The 26212-nt window shown below is 41.8% G+C and overlaps 2 long non-coding RNA genes across 2 annotated transcripts; both read right to left on the bottom strand.

Annotated features, from left to right (window-relative positions):
- Positions 1-361: 361 nt before the first annotated feature.
- Positions 362-12546, bottom strand: LOC129605085 (uncharacterized). The gene is made up of 2 exons (XR_008696586.1): positions 12129-12546; positions 362-671 (listed from the first exon to the last, which is right to left on the bottom strand). It is a non-coding gene; the product is annotated as an uncharacterized LOC129605085 (long non-coding RNA).
- Positions 12547-23450: 10904 nt separating this feature from the next.
- On the bottom strand, positions 23451-25086 carry LOC129605058 (uncharacterized). Its single transcript, XR_008696547.1, has 2 exons — positions 24192-25086; positions 23451-23787 (listed from the first exon to the last, which is right to left on the bottom strand). It is a non-coding gene; the product is annotated as an uncharacterized LOC129605058 (long non-coding RNA).
- Positions 25087-26212: the final 1126 nt, after the last annotated feature.

Genomic DNA, 26212 nt, shown 5'->3' with positions numbered 1-26212 from the left:
ACAGACACACCAACTGTTTTAGTGAGTGGTTTTGGTCAAAAGAAATGTTGGAAATGTCAAGGCAGAAGAGAGCAACTCACAATACAAACCATACCAGTCCACTTCACAATGTCAGTATATGCAATTATTTATTTTAATTATTAATTTTTCTCCGCCTCAGAGTGGTTTTTTATCTGTCTACGCACATAATTAAGAGAAGACAAGTCAGTCTTTGTTTAGACAGTGGACTGACGCAGTGACTAAGCGACACTAATCACAAAGATGGTGTAAAACACGCAAAATGAAAGACACAACATGCCCTAACAAATTTATATCAGCACCATAACCAGCACTAAGAAAACCACGATGAATCCACAACAAAACGAGTCATAACCTGCTTTATGGCAAGAAACATTGGAAGACAGAGGAAACTCAGAAAACAATCCTGGATACGAGGTATCATCTGTATTAGGACGTACACATTGTGCTTCTTGCCGTTGTTGTGATGCAATTTTAGATCAGACATATCACAAAAGGGTTTCCTATAAAGGAGTGTGTCAGAAAAAGACTCCAACAAAACATGGTCTTGTACATCTTTGCCCATTTCTCTACGAACATCGCTCTTTGCTCGTCAATCCTCTAAGCAATGTAAGAGGCTTTGGGACATCCTTCAAGCTGGAGGATCAGAACAACTGCCAAGGCAAGAACAATCAATTACTCACTTTAAAAGTACATGTAGCTCCACATAGCTCATTGTTATATGAACTGATAGCATCACATTGGAAAGATGAAATGAGGAAAACTGGGTGGACACCAAGGTTTGTAGAACTGTAAGGGAAAAAAAGGACTTTATTTATCATGAGAACCATAATACAGTTTATTCAATCGCTTATGTGCATTTGGCCAATAATCATCTTCTTTCAGTATTTTGGGCCTAGGCACATTTAAACAGCATTTGTTAGGAGCGAGTAGACTAATGTTTATTCACTTCCTCCGGTGGTATTTTCTTAAGCAGTCAGCAGATTCACACCATTACATTCACATGCAGCCCTTTAATCCATTAATAGGGCCGTTGCAGTCTTACTCCAAATTAAATGAACTCACATAAACACCTTAGCTTGTCTCAAGTACTGGCTCCAATCCTACAGAACAGAAACTTAAAAGTGATTTGGATTTCCTCATGCATAGAGTCAATACAATGCTAGGGCAATTACTCCTTAGCTGGATTAATCCACTTCCAGACCGCATGGAAACGTAGCATTTTGGATCCGCACACCAGAAACAACTCTCAGACGTGTGAGCGCTGTACATCTTAGAAGAAGAAAAAAAGTTAGCATTTCCCTATTCTATATCAAATTAGTATCCAGATGAAACACTCACTTTGCCTACACAAGGTTACCTCAAAGCAAGTGCTATAACCAGTCTGCTCTTAATACTGAAAATATGTCTGCCAACAACATGATTTCCCTGGAAATGCTTCCCATGCTGAATAAAAAAAAATGCTTGTGTTTCGCAAGCATAATACAAATAGTGCCGTTTGTGATGGATCTGACTAATCATGAGGTTCCAACTCATTACGAGGCCAGACATTTGCTTACAGTATTGCTTTAAACTCTCTCCTTGGAACTAGTTATTGGAAGGCACTAATCATTCATCCCTGCCTCTCCTGACAAAGTAAAAAGCTTGCCGAGCTCCCCGTGGGCCTCACCTCTTCCAAGAGATACAGTATTGTTCCAAAATGACTCGTAAATGACTCTGCATCCTTTCAAATGAGCAGTTACAGCAGGATACTCTGTCATGAATTACCTTGGCAGATAATTACATTTAGAATCCAATTTAACAAAAGGCACAAATTTGGGGTGAATGGCAGACTAAGCATTTGGTGTGCCAACGCACTCTATTACCAAATTATCTACAGGCAGGTATTATACATGGTGCAAGAGGTAGAAGATACAGAGCGAACAGGCTGAACAACACGTGGAGTCATTAAAATCCCTTCCACACAACTTTTTTTAGGTCCTTTCACTGTTGTGTTGGCCTCCACTTACATTCAGACTAAAACAGTTTTGTTTACTTACTTACAATTTGACAGTCTGATTAGATTGTCAGTCAGACTTGTTTACACGCTCCAAACTGTAAACCATATGGTCTAATAGCAATCTGAGAAGTAAGTTGAGTGACATGTGGAAGCAAAACTTCCCGCTGCTGCCTCCTTGATGCAATTGCCTATGAAATGCCCCCTTTATAGTCATTTCTTCATTAAGGACAGCTGTAGTAGAGGAAGACTCACTCAGATAGCATCTGTCCTTTGTGGAAATATGCAATCTACAAAGCTGGAATAAATCTGCAGCGCAGGTAGGGAGGGTAAAATGTGTAAATAAAGCACTCTCAAAAATTCATTGTAAGCATACTTATTTTAAAGGTATTGCATTTTGAAAAATCTAGTTTCTGCATCACACCTGGACATGACTGACTGGCAACTTCGTAAATCTTTCAGACCAGGCAGGTTTGTAGCATTTCAGCTGACATAGCCTCTGGATGCCTCCACTCAGCAGGGCTGCATTATTTAAATCAGAGGTGGTGGTTCTGTCTGCGAATCAGACATCTCAGTCCACAAAGCGCCGCATGTGTGAAAGGCCCTACTAGCTAAATGATAGATATTTGAAAACATAGCAAAGTATGTTCTTTTGTCAGAGACATTTAATTATAATAAAATACATAAATCATGACAAGGGTGTTATTTAATAAAACAGCTCTTTCAACTGTGTCTACACAGGAACACATTACCATATTTAGCTCAGACAGATTAGAAGATTACCCACCCATGTTTTCTCTTGCTGTGTGAATTTCATTTGACAAAAATACATAAATTTATACTTGGTAAAATAACTGGCAGGTGCACATTGCAAACATAAAGTAATTCGCAGCAGCAAACATCCTCCATCCTCCATCCTTGGATTTGCCTTTAACACTTTTAATTTTCTTCCACAAACTTTCCTAAATAGAAGCTTAATCTAGTTGAAGTGCTGTTAAAGAGCGGCTGCTTGCCAGCACCTGGGGGGTATATAAACCAGAAAATCTCAAGGCCTTGCGAGGGCACTGAAAATTGACTGAGGTGGCATAATGTTTTTTTCTGCTATAGAAGTGTGGATTTAAAGTTGGTTAAGATAAATAAATCTCCCCTCCTGATTACAAGGCGACTGCAGAGTCAATCCTAGGGAGCATCTTAAATGAATTATTGATCCTCTGACCTTTCCCAGTGTTAAGGTTTGCTCTTGTTTGTTCCAGCTCTGTTGACTGGACGCGCTCTATGGGGAGCTCAGATTGATCAAACATTAGCTTTCCATATTAGACTGTTAATTATTCTGGCTGTATTTGCACAGGTAACACACGAGGCTATGAGCATATATCATTAAATGTGCCTCAGCACACACAGATATGAGTGCATCGTGTGCCTGAGCACGCTTACGCTAGGCATGTTGGTCAGATGCAAAGAAAGTACATTTCCAGGAATGGAACTACACAGGACGCTTGACATTTCAGCACAAGTCAACATACAACCTCTTAGAGTTCTTTTGCAGGAGCATCAGATGCATGACAGACATTTGACTTAATAATAAGATCCATCATGCGCCGTACGTGTGGCTTGTTGACAGAACAGTGTGGAACAGGTCGCATTGTTTCAATTTAGAGGAGAGAAATGTCAACCAGTTAATCTTCTGCCAGTAATGATGTGATAGATGTATCTTTACAGAGACGTGCTTTTAATTTAATCTCTGGCATGATGACATTTTGCAAATGTAGACAGGCTGAAGTATATAAATTGTCAGAGGTTTGTATAAGAAAAGAGGCTTGGCCAACTGTGAAGCAAAATGAGTGCGTGCACAGACGATTCCTTTTTTCTAATTGAGCTTTGGTTTGCTCTTCAGTGGTGAAGGCTTTGCCTAATGGCTGACGCTCTTAGATTGCATTTAAAACTGGAACAGCACACAGATGTGACATTTGGTGAGCAAACCTTGATCACCTCTGCATTTCAGTGACTTGGAAGCAAGAAATGTGGCACGTATAAATATTAATGACAGATGGACGGTGGGCAGGTTTTTTTTAGAGTGTAAACAGGAGCTGTGTTAGCAGCTGGAAAACTAAAATGTATGGAACCTAAGCATATCTGGTTTATTTGTGCCCTGTAAAATACAGTACAATGAACCCTTCATCAAACAGCTATAAGAGCCTTTACATAGGTTTATCCACCAAAATGAAACCATGTCTTCCCTAGAGCCATTAATTAAACACAAAAACAAGGCTGCGATGTCTAATACTATCATGAAGGGGGACCTGGAGTTTCTGCAGTGACAAGGAATAAATGGATGGGTTTCTATTTTGTTATTGATCAGCCTGGGAGAAAACCCTTTCCCCAAATGTCGACTCAAACCTCATGATTGACTACAGATTATTTAGATTAGGTCGTTCTTTTAGGTAAACAAATTCTCAAGGTTTCCTTACTTTTATGTCTGATTCACACTTCATAACAAATATTACATTGCAGAAGATGCTCCTTGTTGATAATTGAAACTCTCACTTGAAGCTCATACACAGCCTGTGTTTTTAGAGGCTGGCTTAGTACTGCCAAGGGTTTGTGTGTGTAAATAAGAAAAACAATGCCAAAGCCCAAACAACATGATCCAGCATTGTGCCCAAGGTGAAGGACACACTGTTAGAGAGAGGCTGATAGTAGGAACAATAGCTGAAGTTACCAAACAACGGAGGAAGCTGTAACATCATGTGCCAGAAAAGAGAGAAAGTCAACCACGGGCAGCCGAGGTTGTCAACTTGGTTTCATCCTCTGTGTAAGCAACGAGGTGGGAGGGTGATGGACATGTTAAAAGTGCAAAGTGTCACTGACGCTCATTCACTCTTACATGACTGGCAGTAGGCAGATGGCTTCCATCACGCAGAGACACAGGAAGCGGAGCGCGGTGCCCACACAAACCACCCTCTGACTCTTATATGCTCACCTCACCCCACTGCTTAGCCGAACGAGTGCCCAACATGACGCCCGTAACACAGCTGCTGGTGCTGACGTGACTCACAATGCCATGTCGCTGCCTGCTGGATAGGAACGATGGAGGGGGCGTAAGTGTGTGTGTTCATGCCATGACTGTGTCAGGGGCGGCTTGTGTGTCTGTGTCGATGCAGAGCACATGGGGAGTGTAAAATGGGTCAGGGATAAGAGTTGCCAAGGCTTCGCAGTGGCAAAAAGGGGGTCGGGCCAGGCCCCCTCTGCCCCCACAATTCACCCCGGAGCGCAAGGTCCAGCAGAGGGTGTAATAATGCCTTAATTGTGCCACGGTTGTGAGTTATTGAGTTATTCACACAAGTGTGGAAGGAGGGGGTTAAGCCCAGGGGTTGTGACCAAGCCTGTAGTCAAGGAAGGGATGGAGCAAGGACACAACACAATGAGTCATTTCTCTAATGAGCAGAACATTCCCTCTAAGAGTCTCTTGGTCAGTCACATGTAAACCGTTCACATTGCCAACCAAGCTCTTTGAGGATTCTTGTTACTAATTAGGCACATAAGGCAGAATCCAAAAGAATTATAGTGCAAAATGCCAGCGTGTTTAAATTTGATTACGTGACTCTGTCCATTATGTTCTGACGATGACCTATGCCAGAAAATACAGAAAGTCTGAGCAGTTCAAGAGTACGTCAAGTATTACGAAAATGCCAGACAGCAGACAATGGCAGAGATTAAACATCTCAGATCAGATATAAAATATAAAAGACTTGTAGGTATTTTGCTAAGAAAAGTCTGGACTCTGCTCATTTGTTAGAGGTTGTTTGTTGACTCAGACATTACAATTCCATACTGCCCCCCTGTGTTCAAAAGGTGTGACAACATGTTTCTGTCATCAGGTTTACCTTCTCTACACTGGTGTACACAATATAAAACTGCAGATTATAAACTTACTTTAACTTCGCTCAATGACAATTTTACACTAAATGCACTACACCATAGCGTTAAACACCACTCTTAATAGATGCTTTGTTTTATATAGAACAAGTCATTTGTTGTAAATGTCTTTCCTAGAGTCTCAGAAGTGTTAGCAATCTTATTTGCATAATGAAGAAATTATGAACTCATCCACACATATGGAGAAAATTCGACAGTCAGGACTAAAATGTCAAGCCTAATCAGGGAGCACAATTAGGTGATTGAAGAACACCTCCACCTGTGACAATAATTATGGTCTATGCATGAATAGAAACTGATGTGAAAGTCAGTCAAAAAAAATCTTTCAAGTGCCTTAAACGACTTTACTTACTAATTAACATTTGATCCTGTGTGTATCCAGTTATCTAACACACCAAGCTTCAAGCCACAAATGTTTAGTAAGCTATGCATCACTACAGCCAAAACAGGGAGACAACAGCAGTTAATTGCAGGGATTATAGGCAATCTGGACACTCTATAGAAAACCCTGAAGATGAGTTGTTGAGGCAAGATCTAGACCTGAAGGCAACAGAGTTTATCCACTGGCTGTATTATTTTTACATCTGTAACCTTTAAACTCTCTTAAATGGACTTTACTGATGTAACCTTCCACAGGGAAATGCCCAGGGTAGAAAATGTGGTCACCACTAGTCTTAAGCAGACCAAGAGGCTTGACAGGCATTTTAATGGATACTGTACACTCCGATATGGCAGAGCGAAAAATGGATGTTAGTTTAACATGCGGCTATTGTAGGTAAGGTGAATGTGGGGTAGGGCAGTGATGAGTAAGCAATAATACTGCAGAACACCTTAGTTTAAACATGAAGAAAATGTTTCCCAAAACATTCCAAATAACAAAAGCAAAAAAAAACAGTACAAGATTAGTTTGAGATGTTCTGCAAGGTTTCTCAAATGAAAATAGCAAGACTGAGCTACTTAAGACATTCCAGTAGGTTTAACTAGGAATTAAAAATGACCCAGAGGTTCCTGGCAGCCAACACAGAGTTTGAAGCAACTCAAGAAACTAAAAACTTGTAAAAAAAATATCAGAAGGTTTAAAGATCAGATCTGTTTGTTATCAAAATGTCATCTAAGCACTGATTTCCCCGAGACAAAGCACTGTTTAAAAATCATTTAGCACCCATCGCTGTCAGTCTTAAAAATATCTGTTTTTGCCTTAATATGTTGATACACTACACAGGGTGCAAAGAGAGAACCACATATCATGAAAACATCACCCTAACTGTCAAGTACAGTGGAGCTAGCCCCAAAATCTGATGCGACTTCACTGCCTCTGGACCTGGACCTCTTGTCATCATGGAAGGTTAACGTCAACATGCTGTCTGCAAGCCAAAGCTCAGAAGAGGTCCGTGGATACAGCAGGACAATGACAAAAATTGAAGCAGATCCACTGGGAAAGGAACTATGTAGACAAAATGTAATATTTAGAATCGTTCAGTCAGAGCCCACACAACAAAGGCAGCAAAAGATAACGATGCCGTGCCTCTTAAACATCTGTCATTTAGCATCATTATTTTATTACAAAGAAAGAAAGAAATTCTAAAATTCTAAATCATATTAAAACGATCTTCTGTGGGTTGCAGTTGCCAGCTTCTAAGACTTGTTATTTTCTTTATAACCTTACAATAAGAACTACAGTATAACCCATCAGACAGCATTAAGCTGTGAATGTGAGAAAGATTTGTTTTCTAGACCTTTACAGTAGTGCAAAATAATATAAGATAATGATAACTTCACATTTAATAGTGTTACAAGCAAGCAGCAAGTAGAAAGAGTACAAAGGCAGTATGCAGATAAATCATAAACATGATGGGTCAAATTATTTTTTCATAAACAAACCTTTAATATGACAACACAAACAATCTTGTCATGTGGTGCCCTGTAGATGTGACGTCTTTGTGGTCAGAGTTCAGTAAATGAAACGAAACATGGATGCATGTTTTCATAAAACTTTAAAGTCAGTAAAGTTTTCTGAGGTGCTTTGATGGAGTATTAAGTTATGGATTGCCTTTTGCTTTGCTACCTTTCTCAATACAGTATTCTGTACCTCACTGACCTTTCAGAAATGAGTTTGTTTTGTAGACTTGTTGACAAGCAGCTCTATAGGCCAACCAGAAAGAATGGAAGAGCTGTGTCACCAGAAGCAAGATGCATTTCTTCTTTAACCCACACAAAAAACAAGCGGAGCGAGATCTTAACACAAAAGCTGTTGTATTTACTGTTAGGCAAGTGCAGCGGGCAAATTGGAGCGTGATCAAATATGATATTATTGATTAGATTTCTGTATGGGCCAAGATCCTGACTTTATTTCCACATTGACACTGTGAGCAACATCATGGCAAGCATTCTATTACACTAAGGAGCGCACGTAGCTGCACAAGTTGCCTCAAGGCAATTTATGATTATATTTCACATGTGAGAGGTGGATTTTGAGAAAGAAAATGCAATATCTACAGTAAGAAGGGACAGTATTAGACCCAGAGAGCAGCCACTATTCACACCAGAGCGCAGCAGGTGTGAGGTGAAGGCAATACATCTGAGACAGAAGCCCATCAAGCCCAAAGGCTTACAACTCAATACTGGCAGGGGAGTCTATGTAAGTCTAGGAAAAGGATTTAAGAACTGTTGGACTACAAGACTGTATCCGACCAAAACAGTAGGTCAGAGAGAAAATAATTCAGCGGAGGAAGAAGTCAGACAGATATTTATATTTACATATTAGCCTATTCCATTTCACCAGTTTACAGTCGACAGTGTTGTTTCAAAATGAAAATATGCACATTATTTCATGGGGGTTGTTTCGAATTGCACTAATGTTAAGTGTTTTTCTACCACAGGTAACATATATATAATTGTAATTTTAAAAAAAGCCATGTTATTTAGCTGCTGTCACTAATTAACATCCAAGTTTGTTTCCAGAAAGAGGAAAGTTGTGAAAACAAATACACATTTATATGCACCTATAGTTAATTTAAACTACTGAAGCAATCTTTCACAAGGTCATGGAGGATAAAAGAGGGATATGGAATTTTTTCTTCATGACGTAGTCCTTGTACACACTATACACTGTCTGATCTCAGCTATACTGCATATAAAGCTTTAATGGCACTTTCAAAGTATGGGTAACACAGAAAGCAGACTATGCTGATACAATAGAAACAAGCACAGTGCATTAGCATGGGATCTATAATCCCTGCTGTAGTAGCTGAATACATTTCTGAATTTAGCCGTGTAGCTTTTTCATTAAATATTAACATCTAAAGCAATCTGGTTAATGCAACAGAGAGGTCAATAAAGTCAGGTTAAAACACTGGGGAAAAAAAAGGATTCAGAGCTACAATTTGACAAATTCTATTATGAATACTGTGCTCGGACACAAGCTGGTTTCAACTGGATACTCCAGTGAAGAGGTTTGCTTTAATATGACAATGCCAGCACCAGCATCAGCATGTTAATGACATGAAATTAGGCTACATCACACAGAAGCACAGGCTTTGATTCTCACAGTCAGTTCTGTCTGGTCAAAAGATGCCAAATTCATGCAAGATGCAATATATGGAGTCTGAAAGATAATTATCAGTGTAATTGGATACAAACGTCAATCAAATCTGTAGTGTTAAAAGTCAACCATGGTTGAAAAAAAAGAAAATGGGAGAGAGACAAACCTGCAGAGGCTTCCACACAGATTGTGACAATTTTGGAATAAGCTTAACCACTTTGGAATATTTCCTGTTTGAGCCAGAAGAGGTCTGGCCAAATCGAAGGTTCCACTGCCAGTTTATTCTAGGCTGCCAGACATCTAGGTAACGATAACGGGAAAAAAAAAACGTCTGAAGGTGGACTGACCTCATTTCAAGCAAAAATTACATAAGAGAAGCAATCTGCCACTCTGAGCTGCGGCATGATGGGGGCGGTGTTAACGGAGTCGACCGCAACATATAAAACTGATGTTATCATATGCAAACAGAATGAATGAGGGGGACAAAAAAACTGTATGTTTGCGCGGGTGGAGAAAAGTGAGCACATCCCTTGATGCTAACAATTATGGGCCAGAGATTCACGCAGACAGATGGATATTGTCCACCTACTGTAAGGTCACCAGTGCCCACTGTGGCGGTGACACTGTGCTTGAATCGCAGAGCTCCAAGGTTAATTAAAGGAGCCACAGTCTCCTGTTCGGCTCCAACAAGAGGACACATAATTGAAGTGACACCTGTTCATTCTCATTTGTGGGCCCTCGGAGTGCATCCTGGACTGCAGCAAGAAGTTACCAGTGATGAAAAGCAGCGCTGCAGAGCTCGAGTGGGATCGACTTTAATGTTCAGTGGCATCTTTCAGGATCCAGAGAAGAGGTGCTGCAGGCTCCAATGTATAGCTGCGTGTCAGACAGCATGACTCACCTGGGCTCACAGAGACACACAGTCTGACCTATTTTTGTGGAAGTAAAAAAAAATACTACTGTGTACTTGATGAATTACAAGAATAAGCTGTTAAAAATGTATTTCACTATTTGTGATAATCTGAGGCTTTATTGTCTGAAGTGCTTGAAGGCACTGTGAGTGAAAGGCATGACACCTGACACTGCAGACTGTCAACTGTATTCTCCACCGTATCATTGAACAGCCTTGACTGTGCATTTAATAAAACATAAACAGGATATTTTCCATCGTCGGCTCTTATAACCTTTAGAAGCTGTCTTTCTGTGACGCTCTCTCTTGACCTTTTCTGTAGCGCTTTAACCTTTTTCCCGACACAACAGATGGTAGTCAGGAAGACATTTTACTATTTCGCACAAATTGTTAAGTTGCTGCAGAAACTATCCCAGATGTTAAGACACATTTTCCTCGTGTCATTTCCTACACGATGGCCCTTGCACTACCGATGCTGGTGGAGAAAAGCTGGGACTCATGCTGTGCCGTCATGTCTCACCGGTCCCCAGTGTGCTATACTCCACGGTGCTCTGTGCAGATCCAGTGACCCACACCGACAAAGAGAATCCCAGCAGGAGGCTTTTCCCTGCTCACTACACAACAGGTAATTACCACCACTGCCACCCAATAAGTGCTGTATTCAAATGAGGGAAATTGATATGTAGATTAGGTGCTGTGCTAGTCTTACATCATGCACGCACATATTTGCCACGTGTATAAACATGAATGGGCGTACACACAGCACCAACACAGGAAAATCATCTCAACGCCAGCAGATAAGGATACAGAAGACGTCCTGCGGCGCTTTTTATTAACATATGTCATCACACTGGGGGGTCAGCGTTGCTTAGCAGAGCGTCGTCATCACCGCCGCACAAATTATTTGTCAAAACAATACTTTCAACTCTCATTATTTCCTGCTCTGCGATCCTGCCAGGCCCTACTCAAAATAACAAAAACACCAATTTAAGAGGTGACATCTCGCTCAAAAAAAAAAGCACCTAAAGTCTCAGGCAGCTTTTATGGAGCAATTTTAATAGAACCTTAAAACCTCAAAGCGAAGCAAAACAACTCAGGTCATTGATTCGAACCTGTTAAACCTTTACAACAGCAAACCAGCCACAAACACACACTCCGCTACCAGGGCTGTCTCACCCTGCACCGGGTGATCTTCCTCAGTGCTTTAAGGTTGTTCTGAACCTCTGTTCATTCCCATGCTGCAACATCAAAAGACTTTAGAATCCACTTTGTTAGAGAAATACAATTTTTGAGCAATGTTACCGAGATAAACTTGAAGCTAATCGAGTCATTGTTGGATAAGTTTCTGGTGTTGCTCAGCCAAACATATCTGCATATACACCTATGTATCATTGCTGTTATACAACTACTGTGTTGTATGAATATTCTGTGTATTAATATATAACATTATTAATATAATATATAATATTATGTTTATTATTACTTCTCTCACTGTTGCAACTTGTTCTGCTTACAGGTAGTTCAATGCTTAGTAATGCATATTAATATAAAAGAACAATTGTATCAGAAAATTAACAAATTAATTAACTAATATGCAAGTTTTGGTAAACTGTGGAAAGCACTGCTGTATTTAATGCTGAACAAAGTCCATGTTCTCCTGCGTTACTGTTTGAGGCCTATATCAATCCCCAAACTGTACATGTGTGCAGCAGTAAAACGGTGCTTACCTTCAGATGATGAATCCACGTCAAAGAGCTCAGCACTCAGGGCTCCTCGGACTTTGTGACGCCGTGTCCCGACACGGACACGCCTGATCAGTGAAACGCGTCCACGTCTCTCTTCACGTGCGGCGACGTCCAGGAGCGGCCGAGAGTCAGTGGCCGAAGCCGCGCAGACCTGTAGCAGTGGCCTCGCTAGCTCAGTCTCCTCTCGTCATGCTAGTTCAGTTAGCATAGCCGTACACTAGCTACAGTACCTGCTGATTAACTAAACCTCAGAGTTAATGCGACTCGCTCTTCCTTTCAATAAACTATACAACAGTAAGCAGGAATTCAGCGAGTTTTACCACCTTTGTGTTTTTATAGCTCCGTTTTCTTCTCTTTTCCTACTCGTCGGCATCCCGCCTATAATATGAAAGATACCTAACACGCGTTCAATGACCGCTTTAAAATGTAGGAAAATAGAACCCGTACAAATAATCTATTTTATGATGACATATGATGACGATGATTATGATTTTATGCAATGTATGCTGTCATTAAACATAATTAATTAGAGTTATACATTGTGACTATGAGACTATTTGCATCCATATCTTCTTACTTGTTCTAAACCAATGTTAAACTATTACAGTATTCCAGTCATGTCTGCCTGTTACTGGCATTGTGAGTTTTCTATTGCTATATTTTTTAATGTGCAGTATCAAAATGTTAGTCACCAAAGATGATGGCCTGTCAATATGTACACTCTTACATTATGTACCAGTGTGGTGGTAGAATAGGTGGTAGAGCACTTGTTTACACACTTCAGGGTCAGTGGTTTGATTCCCATTTTCTCCTGCCTACGTGTGTCCTTGGGCAAGACACCAAGACACAATATGGTTGTGTTGTCATTTCCTGTACAGTAGCTGTCTGTCCCCAAAGGGATCAATGAAGCTCCATTTATAATTTCATTTATTTATTATCACAGAGTAAGGCAGAGGCTGTTATACCAAACCAACATGCCACTTGTGCAATATAATAATAAATAATAAAATGTGGTCTAAAGTTTATAATAAACTGGGCAAAGAATATCCTCACACCTACACACAAAGTGGCACAAAGTTTTGCTATTGTATAGCTGATAAGTTTTGGTCTCATTACTGATTTCAAGCCTAATTTGTCTTGCGCTGGTCCTTACACCGACCTCAAGTTTACTTCCAAGGATCTATTGACTTTGATTAATGAGCCAAGCTATATTTTGCTGCCTCGAGGAAATACAGTATAATGAACTGAATATGAACAAGCCTGTTCTGTCACTGTATATTGCGACATTTTGAAGTTACTGTTTACCTATATGTCTATTTGATTTCTTATCTCGAAAAAGGTCCTACTTACAGTATGTCTTGTTACATTCATGTTTGATTAGTTTCACCTTAAAATATGCAAGACTGAACAATATCCACTACTTAATCAGAAAGCAGTTCATATTTTGCATAAGTAATCTTTACCTAATTGGAATATACAGTAACATGCCACAAATCCCACAACAGTGATGTGTACTAAGGATACTAGACTAAGGAAAAGCTGGCCATAGTTCCTCTATTCTTCTGGGGAACTTTAAGGAGACAGTCAGTGTTTATCGTAATTGCGGATCCATTCTGTATGTTGTGGTGGAAACCGTTTGTCATCCTACTGTACACAACAGACACTAAAGATAGTGAGCTGTGGATCGTGCAGTGTGTTTAACTAAAACAGACATACAGTAATAAGGGCTGCAGAGACTTGTTAGTCAGACACGAGTCTCTGGTCGTGGTTCAGCTGACAGCCTGATGCTCATGGTCCAAAGCTTCCAGTTAGAAATGCAGGCCCATCTTTTTTACATACTTCATTATGTTGACAATTTGTAAAAAATCATTAGCATTACCTGGATTTTTACAGACACATACTCAGGACAGCTATTTCCAATTGATTGAAGATGTCTCCATGGAGACCAGATTGACCATGTTCCCTCTCTTCTCCTTGTCACTGGCAGGCACAAAATTAATTAAAGCGAGGCATCTCTCTGGAGGATATTCTCTAATAAGTAGCTCATTGCCCCTCTGACATTTGAGCATGTGTGTCTGTGTGCATGCGCCCTTATTTGTGTTAATGTGTATCGTGCATCTCTTCATGTTGTCTTCACTCACCGATCCAGCTTGATTATTTTATTTTTTATTCACTTGCCAAGATGTCACGATCAAAAAAAAAGAGTTAATACAAAGTGCAGGACAAACTTTGAGGGTAGTACAACTGCATCCACACAATGCAAATAGGCCACACTAAGCAAGAAGAACACTGTAGAGGTAAAATAAGTAATTCTTCCTATTTCTGTGTCTGGATAGTTGAATTCCAACCTGTATGAGTCCAAAGTCAATAGAATTTCGGTATATATCACTAAAAAAATGATCCACCTGCAGGTGTTGTAAATAATCTTTATTATGAAGATGCAGTGACAGTGACTAGTGATAGCGAGTGTCTTGCATCTGTGTCTCAGTTACATGAAGGTGATGCCAATCACTGTCAAAACATCAGGTGTTGCCTTTTGATCCTGTTGATGGCTTATCCCTGTGCTCTTACTCACGTCTCTGCAGTGCTGTCCCCACAGGAGCTCCCACAGACTTTACAGATCAGTGGTCAGGGCTTGTTCATTGACTCGTGTCGTCTGCCATGCTGACAGAAACTAGCGGTACAGAAGATGTCATACGATGCCACGCGGTGCTGTGTCTCAGACGGTGAGTCAAGGGTGCAGGCGCTGTCACCGCAGCTCTGGAATGACAAATAGAAAAGAGCAGTTTGATGAGATGAAGGTGTAAAGGCTGGTTTTAAGGACAGGTGCATAATGATGTACCTGCATGCATGTATGTATGAATAGCCGGATGGATGACTCACCCACATCCAAAGAGTGGCTGCACAGAAGCGATTTCCTGACCTACTCTCAGTATAAAACATGGAGAATGGCTCCCTGACCATTGCTGTAATCCTTGGCAACTGCTATGAAGCAAAACAGACGGATGGGAGAAAGGATGCATAAAATCCAAGAGATTCACCTTGTTGCCAGGAGCAGCTGGACATGCCAAGCTGCAGCCAAGCACTACTGGAAGGATAAATAGTCCGGGAGAATCTACTTTTATGTCTCTCTCCCAGAAGAGCGTACTGACCCGAAGGTTGGTTTTTATGTCTGAACCAAAGCCTTTGTGAATTGGCGGGTCTCAAGTGAAAGGTCTGTATTAATCAGGGCTGTGACATTGAAATGTTACAATGGAGTCTAGCATGTAAATCATGTGAGAGGAATTTATATTAAATAAAAAAATAACTTATATAATTTCGAATTATGTGTGTGACTGACTGAAATATTTACCAAAAAACATGTTTGAAAACACGATTGATTGACATGATTGATTCTGATTTACAGAAACTGGGTCACAAGAACTGATGTGGGTGATGTTAGGTTGCAAATCAAACTCACTTTACTGTAGGTAGCAGACTCTAAATACACCTAATATTTTTATAGCATTGAATTAAATTTTCATTTACCATACAGTTATTTTAAAATGTGTCTCCTTTTTACATTAAATGTGCAGGTAAGAAAGAAAAAAATAACAGATTTTATCCCTGAAGGTGTGAAAAGGTTTTTCATGTTTTTCATGTATCTGTTGTTAAATTAAATAATTAAAGCAAAATGAGGCAAGAAACTGTTTCACAGTTAGCTGTAGGTGGTAGCAAATAATTTTTATCTTTATGTGACTGTGACTTTTTTCCTCCCTTCCAAAACAAAATCCTGCCTGACAGATAAATTATTATATATTAGCTAATGAGCAAGTAACTTCACTGGGGGAAGTTACTGTGGAGGGTTTAAAAGAAAACAGCAGCACATTATCAAGACTGCAAATGGAAGATAGCCAGACAGAAATCCCAAGCGGCCGCAAGAACTCATTAGGAAACACAGAATCGATAGCCGGATTGTTAGATGGAAGCGAGAACGGGTGCTGTACAAGGCCGGTCCATCGGCTTACTTTGGATCACAGCTTTAAGCCAGTTTTGACTTCCTGCGTCTTTCGCTCCTTGAAGTCCATCCCCCCACCTTCAAAAACCTATGCCCATCCATCCGCGTGACTAACCAGCTCTTTGGTTAAGGCTGCGTCTCTTGTTACGGTGCCTGAGCACGGGAGTGAAAAGCATCCATGTGCAGAGGATGTTTTTATCCACATTCACCCCTGTCAGTTCCCGCTGCCAGTAAAAAAAAAAAAAAGCAACCTGTTTGTGTGTGTGAACTGTAGAGTACAACATAAATTGTTGCTGTCTCAAAAAAATGCCCATAAATGTAATTTTGAGGGGGGGGGGTATCTTCATTCTAACGGCCTGTGTGTTTTGTCTGGAAAGCATTTTTTTGAACATTAAGGTTTAGTAGAATGTAGTAAGAAATGAAAGGAGCATGTAACTAAATATATCACAGACACAACAGATGAAAGGGGAAACACAGGCAAGCGTGGCGTTCCTTTCTTTTTCATGCCGTACCTGTAATCTCTTACTTCTGCACCCAGCGGCTTTATATTCACCAGTTACCGCAGCCCCAGGCAACATGCCATTTCAGCTTAGACAGCTCATCAGAATGAGTGGCAAGTTTTGGGAAGTGAACTTTATCAACCGAGGGAGCACAGCGTGGAACTAACGCGCTTTACGCCACAAGGTGAAAAGTTATGGCGTTTTCTTTTTTTCCTGATTTTAACAAATGTGTCGCTTTAAAACCTGGGCGAGTCACAGAATCGCCCTTTTCAGCCTCTCACGCCGATGAACAACAGACTTGTTTTGCACTAAATGGCCAACTGTGTGCGTTAACATCCATCAAACGCAAGACAGCATGCACATTTTAACCTGCTGGGGGTCATATTGCTTCAAGTTTCATCATGTCTTGGCATTCACCTTGACTGAGTCCCTTATGGGGCCTGGAAGAAATGGCTGTGTTTTGCAGTTAATCATTTGTAGTAAGTGCAGGACCTGTCCATCATTCACGTCCCCGCTTCCAAGGATGACTTTCTGGCTGCCCGTGTCTTTATCTGCAGTATCAGTTGGTTTATTGCTTGGGTGCTTGCTCAGAAAGGAGCTACTGTCTTGTTGACACAACTACGGGAGCGGGTAAGAATAGTGGAGTGAGGGGATATAGAGCAATAAAGACAAGAGAGGAGCAAAGAGATGAGAGCACGATATGAGCACAGAGACGATAAATACAGCGCGCGTACGTGGAGGCATCTGTCGCTGCTAATTACCTTGGATGCCTCATTAAGTAGATGCCTCTCGCAGAACTTAGTGCTGGAGTTGCTGGTGGGATGCATGATAATCAGGAGCGGAACGTAGCTCTGGCTCCGACTTGAGTCATGAGCAAGACATAGCAGCCACCTTGACGCCGTGTTATTCCTTAAGGTCACGGACAGTGAACCAGGCCTCACACACACACACACACACACACACACACACACACACACACACACACACACACACACACACACACACACACACACACACACACACACACACACACACACACACACCACATTAGAGTGTGTGGGGGGTAAGTAGTTGGATGATGGAGCCTCAATCAACACAATAAGATGCAAAATACCCTTTTGCCACCAACCAAAACAGAGTAAAAATGACATATTTAGTCAAATGGTGAAGTGGACAGATCATGCATAATTCATGAAGTTTATTTTGTGCTGGGTCTTTATTCATACAAGATTATATGATTTTTAATTCAAAACATTTGCAAAGACGTGTTAAAATGCTTCTTTCTGCATGAGCTCCCAGCACACGTCCATCTTTTGGACCATCACCAGTCTCCGGTGAACGTCCAGATCAGGTGGTATTATTATTAGAGCGTTTCCATAGCAGGCTTTGCGCCAGCTAAGCAGCTAACTTTGCCTTTCAAGCTTTCGGGTGACTCACAGGCTGAGCGACACGTCATGCATTCCTATCACACTATTATTTTTGTTTATGTGAATCCTGGTGCCTGGTGTGTCAAGGCCACTGGCACATCATTGCATCCACCCAAATGCAACAGAAGTGTTCCGAGTTGAGCATGTTCAAAGTAGTTTAGTCGGCTATTTAAGTGACCTCATGGTGACGGAGGACCTGCAGACAGATACTATTATTGTATGTATCAATACTCACCTCCTGTGGGGATCCCGCACCCTCTGCTTTGCTCTCCTCCTCTATTGAACTCTTGAACTTGAGTGCTTAAACTGCAGCGCTGATTGGTGGCTGTCTCATCTCTGCACATCCAGGAAACGTGCTCTGTGAGAGGGGCGTTTGCAGAGGAGGTGTAATGTGAGGTAATGAGAAAAGTTTGGCGTGGGGGAGGACAGAATGAGGAGATTGATTGCCACCGTCCCCCCAGCCAGTATTGACGGATGGCAATGGATTTCAGGGCACTTGCCTCACACAAGGGTCATTTGAAGTGGGAGCCTTATCTCCCCCAATTCCCGCTCTAACAATTGTGAGGCAGAAGATAACAGAGGCCACGAGTTGAATCAGTTTGAAACTCTGACTGGGTCAGTGCCTCTTGAATCGGAGGCTGTGGGTGAATCTGTGGACGTCCAGACGAGGACGGGAGATGTCTGGTGAAAAAGAAGCAGGCTGACGACTCTTTAGTCCTCAGCCGAGACTGAGGTCACAAAATAGTTTATTCTAATGAGTTTTTCACCTGACTGTATTGAAAGGTTGTGCACCTTGCAAAAACCCCTATGACAGGATTATGTCAGGGCTACATGAGACAACCTTAACAATAACTGAGGACTAGCATTTTCTGGACGGAACAGGGAGGTTTTTCTTCAAGGCCTCTGATCGATGTTTTATTTTCCTTCTCTCCGGGCGTTTCGTCCTTGGCATTCTTACGACGTGGCCCACCGCTTTCACCTCCATCCACACGCCTCTTGACTGAGCATCAGTCAACACCCTTTCCATAAGTCGAGCTATTTCGTTCTGCCACGCTCAACTGTCTGACCACCTTTAAAACAGGTTTGTTTTTCTTCACAGTTGAGTTAAGTTTCACACGTCCACTACCTTCACATTGTGAAGAATGTCATTTGTTACCAAAACCCTCATTTTATGTTTTTTGGAAGATACAGCCACTTAAATTAATTATAATAATCATGCCTTCTATAGCAGAAACTGGTCGTCTACTGTAGGTAAAGGTTGCCGACAGGTAAATGCAGTTGAAGAAATTCAAAGGTTGTGGGTTCAAGCCCCATTGTACTCAATAGTTATTTATATAATTATGAAAGGCACGTAAACTTTAGGAAAACAGATAAACAGGGCTCTGTGGTGCAATGGATGTCGTAAATGTAGTCAAAGCAATTCAAAGGTTTTGGGTTCAAGTCCCACCAGAGTCATTTTTCTTATATAATTGACCTTTATTGTGCGAGTGAACTTTGGAAAAATGATTTGCCACATTCAATTGTCCAACCTCAACAAAGACCTCAACAGGTGTCCTTTACTTTCTAGTTAGTTAAATTTCACACATTTCTGGGCTAATTACGCAGCGGACCCTGAGTACATGTTGTGCTTTGATCAGCTGGAACATTTCATTTAATATTCTGTGACACAACCTTAAAAAAATAGGCCATGAATGACAAATGAGACAACCCTGCTGTACACGGAGCTACCGACCGGACTGAGCGCCGATCACCTTCCCTTCAACATTAACACCACCTGTGATTTATTGCAGTATTTGCCGGTTACACTCATTTATTTACTTTCTAAGGCTACACGCATTTTATAGAACGGCGTGGAGGTAAACACTTGTAAATTCTATCTTCCCCATCATCTGTTTAGAGAGATGCACATCGTCTGCCGCGCATGAAAGCGCTGAGCTACATCATAACCTCTTAATGCACAGCCATAAATCAACAGATACTGTAATGTCATGCCAGCCCCTCAAGTGCTGTTACACTCTATTACAGAGCTCTTCTTCAAGGAGAACGGACATTAGAGCATCTTTATGCCACCTACATATTTTAAGATTATCTTAAATACAATTATTCAGACGTTTATTTGTACAGATGACGGTGTTTTAAGATTCATCAGTCTTTTATTTAATCATGTTTCAATTATTAGTGAAATTATGATTAATGCGAGATATGTGATAAAATATCGAATTAAAATTCATGCCAATGAGAAAACCAAAATGTTTGCCCTCAGCACAGCACTTCATGTGTCTCATCTACAAACAACAGCGCTGCCGTTTTTGTTAGAATGTCAACAGGCACTCATCAGAGCACATTACCTTCTGTGGGATGGTGCTAGAGCTTCACAAAAGAGACGATGCCAAAAGAAGCCTCAGAATCTTCCACAATCCCGCTCTCCATCGGTCCATGCGTCACTCAAGGGCTCAACTTCCAGCATCCGCACAAACAGGCAGACACGCTGGAATAAACAATAGACGAGCGTGATGTGTTTATTCATACATCTTTAAAGCTTTACAGAGCCGAGTCACAAGACATAAAGCAAGATGAGAACTGAACACAGGCAGAAAATCATTTACAAACAAAATACAAATACATGTAGAAATTGAAAAGCCCCGTTAAATAGTCAACTTTTAACTCACTTAACATTTAACCCTAAGATTCACTTTTCCTCAGGCTGAGAAAAACCTTCAGAATTCAGGACGGTTTGTCAGTTAAATATTTCATCTGAATGCTTGTCAGGGCAAGCGTAAGCCTGTGATTCTCCCATATGCGTCTCTTACTCTCGAACATCGAAGGGGTTATCAGATGATGCAAAGGAAGCCCTTCTAAAGGGTAAGCATTAGTGACAGAGACAGAGCGAGTACGAGCGAGAGAAGCGAGTGAAAGCAAGAGAAAGAACTTGTCAATGAGGTTATTAAGAGAAAAGAGCAATTCGGTCTGACACAGGGCAACACGGAGCCGGAGCCGGCAAGGAATAAGCAGAGGCTAAGAGGCACTTCAAAGCGCGACTGGTAACTGATTCCCATGACTTCTCCGCTGCAAATAAAGTATAATGTAACAATTTCTGCAGGCAACAGTGAAAAGAGAATATTACTGCTCTGTACTGGGAACTAGTAGGAGAGGACGCATATTTTGTTGCAGACTAACCGGCGCGCGGCATGATTTCCATTTGGTACGTTTCAGAGGAGCATCAGGGTGTAAAATCAGCATATTTTCTATCTTTAGATATGCACTGATAGCGTGGTGTCTCCTCTCCTATAAAGCCCAGAATATAATTGGAATCAGCTGTCTGATTAGTACAACCTTGGGAACTCTCTTAATCCCACAGGGTAACTGACTTCAGCCCAAGATTGGTGCTAAGTTTCGTCAACAGTCCTCGGAGCAAGTCGAGGATATGTTAATTAACTCATTGATTGAGGTGGTTCATTTAAAAAGCAGAAGTCGCGGTCTCCAGTGTGGGAAGATACAAGAGAAAAGAAGCAAACTAACACTGCTGCGCATATAAATGGCTAACATCAGTGGCTGCGCTGCTCCGCTGCAAGGACACAGTCAGTATCAGCTCCTCATCGAGGTCATACATGCAAAACACAGCAGCTGAGAGTCTCTCTGCCTCCAATGAACCTGCATTAATTAGTGGTACGCTCCTTGCAAGTGGGAGAAGCACAACTGGGAGTTTTACTGGGAACTGGGTTAAACTTTTGTCACTGCTTGATTATAAACACATAAACACAACTGATCACGGATACAAACACACACACACACACACACACACACACACACACACACACACACACACACACACACACACACACACACACACACACACACACACACACACACACACACATTTATTTTATGTCAACAGGCTGCTGCTTTTTTTCTCCCCATCCGTGACACATTGTGTGGGGTGGCGCGTCTCTGTGTTGAGCAAGAGGTAAATGAAAAGTGTAGAAGGTGATGCAAACAAAACAAATCTTTTCAATCGGATTCTGAAGGCTTTGTCCTGTGGATGCGCAGCAAAACACGCCACTGGCAAAACAAACATTTCCCATTTTACATCAGATAACGGTGCCACTGTGCAGGTAAAATTCCTCCTCAGCTTATTTCTTTTTAAGCAAAAAAAAAAAAGTAAACGTGTCACCGGCAAATCAGATCAAAGAGTTGTAGATTTTTCCTTTTAACTACCTTCACGTTGTTCTTCCTTTTGTGACAAATGTCATTTACTTTCAAAGCCCTCATTATAACGTTTTTGGAAGATACAGCCACCCACTGATACTACCTGCTCCAAAGCATGCTAATTACGCTCCCTATGGAAGAACCTTGACATCAGGCAAACTTTGCTGACAATTGGCTTTGTGGCACGATGGATTGTGAGCTGGACTTCTAGGGAAATGCAGTTGAGGTTGTGGGTTTGAGTCCCACCATGGTTGATAAATATTGTAAAATGAGGGCCCGAAAATCCAACTCCAGCTTGTGTGCTCTTTACAAGAATTTAAATGAGAAGAAACGCATTAGTCAGACAAGAAGAAAACAAAGTACTCATAAGTATTCCGCTGTAGAGTTAGGCATTAATAAAGGATTTTGTTTTGTGTTCATGTGGCAAAGATGAGTCACAATGTAAAAAACAACAACAACATAAATGTCATTGGAAGAACAAGCCATTCAGCACAGCAGACATATTGTTACATAAGCAAACTGAATGCAGAACACTGGTAATTTGCCATCATTTCATTTCCATTAGTAGAAAAACTACACTCTGTGACTATATTCCAGAGTTTACTGTCATCATGTTCAGCTAAGTGTTGCATTTTGCAGCATTTAAACATACAACTAATTTGCGTTTCAGCTACAAACAAAATATTTACACATTTGTAGAGTATATCTATTTTCACAGTAATGAGCTTAAAGCTGGCGCCTTGATGCACACAGTTAGTAGCACGGTGATGTGGATGAAAGGAAACGCGGCTGCATGACAATAATACAAACAGGCAAAAGAATGAGGCAGCGTTTCCAGATGTGGTGCAGGTAACGCACAGGGACAACAGAAAAGTGCTCCTCACATCCTCACAACGACCCTCCGGGAAACAACGTCTGCCGAGCTCTGCAGCGCAGCACCAGCTCCACCTGTTGGTGCAGTACTGGAAACTCACACCTTCTCAGGCCGGAGCTGGCGGTGTTAGATTAAAGGCGGAGGGGTCCTCTATGACCCGGAGCAAAGGCCGACAGGTAGTGGTGCCGTCATGCTTCATCACAGGGTCGGTGTAATTCAACAGCTGCTATTTCAAACGCACATTAAAACATTATTTTAGATATATTTATTTCATATCAAATTGTGAATAAAAATGAAAGGTTGGATGGTGTATTTTTTTTATTTGAATTTCTATTAAATGTGCCATTGAGGTCAGTAACAGATTTAGCAGAGGTGGAAGGAGAGAAAATGGTTCTGCTCCAATTTGACCTTCTTTCTTTCTGTACCTCCAGCATTTTCTGAGCAGATGTTCAAGGTCGAGCTTTTCATTACGTACAGTAACAGGTAGGGCGGGTTTTCTTGCCTCTCGAGTTTGTGATCTCACTGTGAGGCTGCAACAAAAAGCCCCCGATCACGGCGCTCTCTCTCCAATCGGCTGCTGGGATGAAGCCATAAATAGTGTTGAGTGTTGTCTCCCAGAAATAAGACTGCAGCTCACCTGAAAATGACCAGAGACCACCTTGACTTTCTAACGCTGCTGAATAAAGTGTGGATTTATGAAACCAACGTGGGATTGTCCACAGTGAGCACAATAATAAAGGGAAACTGCAAACGGGGCCATTGTTTATGTCTTTTTCCAAGGTTGTATTTGCTGGATGTCATCAAATCAAATACCATTCACGATGTAATGTAAAATATTTCTATTTTCTTTGTATTTATATTATGTATTTACAACATCTAAAGGTGTTTGCTAAACGCTAGAATTGGTCAAAGTTATAGGTTAAACAGTCATTTCTCTATTCTTTTTCACTTATTTTGGAGCAAACAATAGCGATAGTTCTCGGCTCGGGTGCAGAATGTGATGTCACTATTGAATTACTTCCTTTTAATTCATTAACTCACCTTCTGCTCGCTGGAGTCTGTCCCAGCTTTAATTAGGCCACGCAGGTCTCCAGTCCATCACGCGCTCAAAGGCACCTGGGCGCCGGGGACTTCAACCCGTACATGTAAGTGTAACCTTATTTGTTAAACACTTTAAAAACAACTGGATTCAACAAAGGAGATGCAGTTGCGCTGAGAGATGAGGACAATCAGAGACGTCCAACGAGAAGCTGGAGAAGCATCTGGACCTGCAGTCGTCCGGCGTGTGCATCCAGGCAACAGGCAGATCAGTGATCGACTGAACGCTTCTGCATGTGCTGCCTGCAATCACCTCACAGTCGCACACAGTGAGTTGTGTAAGAGGCAGATCAGCGCATGCAGCGTTACAGCAAAACAAAACCAGTTTGTGTAGAACTCAGGTAGTTCGGAGCCAAATTATGGCAGCACATGTTATGTTTGTGGCTTTAACTGCACTGTGTTTACAGCTATAAAGTCACCAGTCGTTCTTTTCAGCCTGTTTGTTTATAACCTGTCCGCGGACCCAACCCTCACAGCCCTGATAACTAACTGGTTATTCAACGATTGCCACACAACGCGTCACATCTGCTGATTTTACAGTGCAATAAATCTAGTGGGAAACCTGAATCCAAACCAGACAGTCACTGTTTGTTCCACTGAGTTCACTCTAATTGAACTGAGCCAAAGTCGCCTGACAGGACGAGCAACAGCAGCCACAAAACAATGATCCATGACGTCAAATGAATGTTAAAGTCACTTTCCACGGTGACTTTACACTTCCCAGTGTAAAGTGTTAATGTACATTGTCTTACAGTTGGTTTTACAAACACCCAATCTAAAAACTATCTCAGCTCAAACTGAATACAAACACAGAAAACAGCCCGTGGGGAGGTGTGTGTTTCTAATTAAACCACGCTGCACATCTGTTTGCACAAATTACAAGCAGAAACTGGCTGAAATCGTTACCCAGCACCGCTTCATGCGCCGATCATTATTCAGGAGTCAACGGATGAAACTATTGCGACGTGAAAGTCGGCAAAACGCAGATGCGTTTTTTGGTGGACGCGCTCGCTTCGGCCTCCGGGCTGAGACTCAAACAGCCGACGTTTGGAGGCTTCACGGCGCCAACATGACAAGATGCGCTGGCGTGCGCCTGCGTTGGAGGTATGGACGAGAGGAAGCTGAAATGAAGTGCTCTCAAGTTGTTTTTCAGTGGCCGCGCGTGTGATGGTAAAAGCTACTACAGATTAATTGTTAGCACATAGTGTGATGGTTTTTTTTTTTTTTTTATCAGTGGAGCAAATATGGGCAATTTTCTGCAACGTGAAAAAATGTGGAGCACGGAGACGCTTCTTGCCTTGGCAGTTCCATCATTAATTATGAACCTGTTTGGAGAGCAATTAAAAGTGAAGCTCGGCAAACAGCGCCTTCAGAGCCAGCGAGTGCATTTACACGTTGGCTGCAAACGACGCTTCCCGACACGTGTTGACGCTGCTTGAAGCTGCGTTTACCTTGGCGGGGATGGAAGACGCGACGCGACGTGACGCCGCTTCCGCCGTGCACGCGCAGGTTCGGTCGGACTCCCTGGTTTTTATTGCTCTGTAAGCAATGCAGGCTTCGGGTTACATCGGCTTAAACGGGCAGCGAGACGCGGCGTTACACTGCGAGGCCCGTGGTTAAACCGCAAGACAGCTGGTGTTTGAAAGTGTGTTTTTTTCTTTTGTCTAATATCTGCGAACAGCTGAGAGTCCTCCTCAATGGCCACTAGATGACAGAGCCACTTTATGGGCGATATGCAGCGTAATTAGTCCTTGTCCTCCCACTGAGCGCCGTTAGAATGGAAACTCAGTAAAGCCTTAATGTGTAAGAGGATGCGTGTTTTGCGGTCACGTGGCGTCTAATTAGGCGCAGAGGAAGGCAGAAATGACGGCGGGCCGCGTCCCCGGAGACAGTTGGTGCTGAAGGGGCGAAACCGCGCGCTGCCAGTAGATGGCGCCACTGAATCGCCGCTGAGCGTCAGCGGG

The sequence above is a fragment of the Betta splendens genome, chromosome 13 (assembly GCF_900634795.4).
Source record: "Betta splendens chromosome 13, fBetSpl5.4, whole genome shotgun sequence".
In the NCBI taxonomy this organism is placed as follows: Eukaryota; Metazoa; Chordata; class Actinopteri; order Anabantiformes; family Osphronemidae; genus Betta; species Betta splendens.
The sequence above is the reverse complement of the archived record's forward strand: the minus strand, read 5'-3'. Positions and strand labels throughout refer to the sequence as shown.